The following is a 5,412-nucleotide window of genomic DNA, read 5'->3' as shown; positions in this document are numbered from 1 at the left end:
TTGAAGCCCAGTAATGGGTAGAAACACATAATGTCTTCTTGGCACTGAGATTAACACCCCATCTACGCTGAGGGCTACACGTAGAAGGGTGTTGAAAGCAAATGGTCTCACACATGGAGAAGGTCAGAGACAAGTAAAAGCCCAGATAAAAAGTCGAGCTAGGATGGTCCAAGGAGGGTTTCTGGAGGTGGGGAACGTTGAGCACGGCGGCCACAGAGAGCGATGGGACAGGGGACAGGTCGGCCGGCGGAAACAGCAGTATCTGCGAAGACCTACGGAGAGGAGGCTAAGGATCGCAGGGAGACTTCAGAAGGTAACACTGGGCAGTCACACAAGACATGTGACTTTCAAATCAGTCTTGGGTTTGAATCTGACCCAGACACTTAAAAGCTGGAAAAGCTTGGGCGATTCACATCATTTCCAGTCTAATCACTGGTTGTTTAAATATGTAAAATGGAAATTCATAACTACCCCCTAGGGATGTTAAGAGGAATACAGCAGCCAGCGTGGGGAGGCTGGCCAGCGTGGCGCCTGGCACACAGCCCAGGGTCGGGGAGTGATCGTCACTGCCGTTACCATGCTGTGTTTGAAGGCCGGCCCGTGGAAGGGGGGTGACCATGATTCTGTGTGTCGCCGACAGTAAAAGAGGGAGACGGGTTTGTTTGGTGTTAGAAGGAATTCCCTGGCTCTACACGTTGTGCAAATGACAGGGCGGATCCTTTGGGCATCAGGACCCCCCTCCTCCGTAGGAGCAGAGAGTGGTGCCCCCTCCTTGGCCACGTGGAGCATCGAGACAGCCAAGGTGGGCGGCCCGTCAAACGAAGAGTCTCCGCACTTGCTTCAACCCTGTGAGAGACTTGTGCTAACCTTGGTTTTTAAACTCGCTGCTTTAACTGGACCCTGTTCTGACCGACAGCTCCGAAAACAATTTTGTTTCTAAATCTTTTCTGTTTAAACCTTATTGTAGCTCATTACCTGATCGGAGATTTTCATTAGGAGAAGCGAGGTAGATAATAGGTATGAAAAATGTTTTGCACTCCTTTAAATCTAAGTAAAAACGAAATTACATTCCAGCGAAGTTATTACAAATTGAGATTCTGCATGTGGTCATGCCCACCCTAGAAGTGTTCTTGAACCTGCACAAATTCAATCATCTTAAATGCACCAGGAGAGAGCTGGGTGTTTAACTCACATCGGAGGATGGTTCTCATGGAAAAGGGTTTATAATAAGATGGCTGGATTTGTATATATTAGATTTAAAGTGACGAGGGAAAAGCAATTACTTCTTATTACGAATGAGTGTTGTGTTCCTGGGAGGGACTTTTTAGGATCGTCGGCTAAGAGTGAGAGGGAGTTAGGAAAAGACAGATGTCCAGCCACGGAGATCCTGGTTCCCCATGGAAGGTCTTCTTGTGCCCTCCCAGGCTTTATCTCCGGTGTCACCTGGCTGTGTGTACCAACTTGTTCCCAACTGAGGCAAAGTCTGGGAATCCGCCCATTCCCCTTGGAACTTTAGGGTATCAGGGAAGACTTGCAGCTTGCAGGATCAGCTCTCTGCACACGACAGCTTTTCCTGAACTTGCTGGACAGTTGATGGCAGACTCCTAGCACTAAGCAATTCACATTCCCTAAGAGGTGCCCTCAACCAGTGATCGACAGGTATAAACACCCCAACTCCCACCCCAACCCACACACACCTGAGTGGGGTCGTTCTGAGGCACTTGTTTTTGCCATTACTCAGGGTCTCCAAGTGGGACCAGGCTCCAGCTGCCGCTGTGGCGTTATTGGCATCCTTGCCTTAACTGTCTGTTGTCCGTGTTCCTTCCAGGTCGTCTGCACCGCTCAGACCACTTGCACTGGCTTCTTGTCTTCGGCCTGTTCTGGGGGGATGCAAACTGGGACATGAGCTCTGGAAGTTCCTTACCAGGCACGTGCTGATTACAGAACCTGAGACCTCTGTGCACAGGTGCTCCGTCTCCGTAGTTCGTGGGAAGAAGCAGCCCTTGCACACACGTGCTGGACCCGGGAGGGCTGGGTCAGGCTGGAGTGGCCAGGAAGCTGTGCTCAGGGAAGCAGCCAAGGTCCGTCTGGCTATTGGCTGAAGGCTTTCCTCTAAAACCAGGGCTCAGGCTGTTGCAAGTTCTTCATGTCACATTGCCCTGAAAAATACCTGAGTCAGTCCCAGGAAGGTGGATTATTCTAGGTTCATGTGGTGAATCTTTAGCACCTGTGTCCTTGCGTCGTCCGTGTCGGGGGGTCTGCTGTGCAGGTGTCTGCCACTACCTCCCTCGGGAGAATTTTCTGGTTTTCTGAAGTCCTGCCTCTCTCACACCCACAGAACTTGAGGGAGGAGAGGCTTTTTCTTGTTGATCAAAGGATTGGCAAAATTATGCCTAGCTTTTGGAAATCTTTAAAAAAAAATTTTTTCTTTATTGATTTTAGAGAGAGAGGAAGTGAGAGAGAGGGAGAGAGAGAGATAGAAACATCGATAAGAGAGAACATCGATTAGCCGCCTCCCGCACGCCCCCCACCGGGGATCGGGCCCACAACCTGGGCATGTGTCCTGACCGGGAATCGAACCAGCGGCCTGTTAGTGCACGTGTCGGCGCTCAACCACTGAGCCGCACCGGCTGCGCTATGCCTAGCTTGTAATGCACTGTTTCTCCAAGGGCGGTCACGGCCAGTCAGAAAGAGTGGTAGGAAACGTCGGCAGCTGCTTGGAAGCTCTTATCAAACTGCCCTGTCTACTGACCTCCTCCCGAATACGGTGTCCACTTCTCGAGGCTACCTCCTTCTGTCGCTGACGTCGATTCTGCTCATTGTGGTCATCCCTGGCCACAGAGGGAGACGCCTCTTGGTTCAAACCCAGAAGGCACATTGGTTGCTCCCATCACAACAGAAGTAAAACTCCATCTGTCGCAAAGCCAGTTTTTTCTGGGCGGGGATGGGGTTGGAGTTCAGGTAGGAGAGCCTGGGGCAGCTCTCGGGGCTCCAGCTGGGACCTGGGCCTGGCTATGGTTTCACATGGTGTCCACGGATTCTCTCCCCTTCCTTACGCCTCACACACCCACCCATGGATAGGCAGCAGATCTCTGGGGATGAGGATTTCATCTTTCTGAGGAGGAGACAGTGGTGGTCTCTTAGGTGGCACAGTGGGCCTGCTTTGAAGGCTTCTTCTCCCCATCTGTGGAGGGCTCCCAGGGGTTCAATGATACTGAGCTGGTGAGAAAAGGCAGAGGAGTATCAAGCGATCTTCACAAGGGAAATCCTGAATTGGTCACTTAAAAATGTTTTCCAGGCCTTTACACGTAAATGACATGTATACTTAATTTGCTACCAAGGGATCAAACTCTATCCAGTGGTATCAGAGGTATCAATCGGTTTCCACTGGTTTTCTGCTTTCACTGGTCCTGGGAGGTGCTCCTCCAGCTTCCTGGCGGGCATCTAGGGACTGCTCATGGGCGGTGGCACTTCGGGTGCGGCGTGGACAGGAAACCACGTGGAGCTAAACAGCAGAGAGAGGACGATAAGCTTAGAGCCCTTAGTTTAAGTCCTCTGATTTCCCCACCCGGACAACCAGCTCCTGAGCGTGTGTGTGTGTGTGTGTGTGTGTGTGTGTGTTCTTCCCCAGTTAAACTTCTGAGCAAGCATTATTTTGGGCAGGAACATTGTGGGCGGGAAGAAGGGGAAAGATCAACTTTGCTAAAGGCACACCTCTCGGGACCTCGAAGTGGAATTGTGTAGATGACAAGGAGTGTACCATTTGCGACCAGACAAACGAACGAGATGTATGTGACCAGGGTCCGGGGGTGAGTCGGCCTGTGGGGAAAGGGCTATGGCGAAGCTCTGTGAGCTCAGCCAGGGGCGGTCGCGTCACCGAACCAGCCCCAGGAAGCCGCGCCAGGCTGCAGGCGTCATCGGAGAACTGTAAGCTGCCTCAAGGACTGTCGTAGCCATCTTTAGTCCCTGGTGACAGGCAGGATGTTTTGATAAATGCGATACATGTTTGTGCTCAGAAATGCATATTTGAACAAGTAAGGGCGCTCCTGGGGCTCTGGGAGGCAAGCTCCGAGAGCTGGGTCTGCAAACGGCAGGGTCCCTGGAGGGCAGAAGTAATTAGAGTCCTGACACTGGAACGGGAGCCGAGCCACCTCAGGGAACTACTTTGGAAGCTACCAAATGGAGTGGGCAGCCACATTTCATGTTCCTCTCCTCCCAGCCTCCCCGCCTCCCCACCGCAGGGGCCACACTGTTCTAGATCTTATCCATCAGACGCGCCCCATTTGTGAAAGGAGCTCAAGCTTGGAATGCCTTTGGGGTCCTCAGGGTACCCCAGTTAGGTAGGGCTGGTTACTGACGTATCCCTGACCCTGGTGCTCAGTTCCTCCTCAGTGTTCCCATCCTCTTCCACACCAAGGAGCTCATCGAAATTGGTCTTTGTGTTGAGGTTGCTGAAGGCCCCTGGGCTGGGGGCGCTAGATGCTCAGGCTCCACCCCCGTTCCAAGGGCTGAGGAAATCTCTGCCTCCTTGGTCCCCGCTCCAGGCCTTCCCTGGGAAGCTCCCCGCTAAGCAGCCTTCACCTCCGGTGGTTCCCGTGTCATCACTTCCAGGGAAAGAAATAGAAGGCAGGCAACTATTTTCCTAGGCCAGGCCCTGGTGAGATAACTTCAAAGCTCATTCATTCAACGTGTGGATTGGCACCTTCAGTGAGTTTATGTAGAGACCAGAGATTAACCCATGAGGCAGAGGAACATACGTCTGAGCCTCATAACGAGTAAACAGGCAGTCACACACAGTACAATGTGAAAGAGGAACTTCCGAGAGGGTTTCCCGGGGGGTGGGGGGACTTCCTCCCTTGAGTTTGTTCTAAACCCCAGAGGTCAATAATTTTTCTTCTTAAAGGGACAGAAGCTGGTCTCTGTTCCAAATATGCACCCTCATCACTATGGTCCAAGCACAGTCATAGCGAGCAGGAGAGAATGGCCATGGCCATGTTCTAATATCACTTTACAAAACCAGGCAGCAGTAGTGACTGCGTTTAGACCAAGGGCTATAGTCTCTCAGCTCCTTCTCTAGACAAGGTGAGGATGAATGTTTCAGCAATCACCTTTGATTTAGAAACCACTAGGAGAATGAATTCTGGAGAATCTTTTCTAATCCAAGTTGGAAACTTTAATTTTAAAGTTTCTGCGGATCATCGATCTAGTTAAGAATGAAGATTGTGGCAGATGGCAGTTTAGACAAGAACATCAGTACATCTCTCCTTTGGAAAAGCAAAATATTCACTCCCTAGCACAGTGTGGGATAAAAGATGGAAGTATCCATCGACCTTCATCCAGAAGGAGAAGGAGGGCGGAGACTTGCAGCAGATGGCAGCAGAGGGGCTGGAGGCAAAGAGGTCCAGTGAGGAA

Source organism: Molossus molossus, unplaced genomic scaffold (assembly GCF_014108415.1).
Source record: "Molossus molossus isolate mMolMol1 unplaced genomic scaffold, mMolMol1.p scaffold_m16_p_8, whole genome shotgun sequence".
NCBI classification, from domain to species: domain Eukaryota; kingdom Metazoa; phylum Chordata; class Mammalia; order Chiroptera; family Molossidae; genus Molossus; species Molossus molossus.
The sequence above is the reverse complement of the archived record's forward strand: the minus strand, read 5'-3'. Positions refer to the sequence as shown.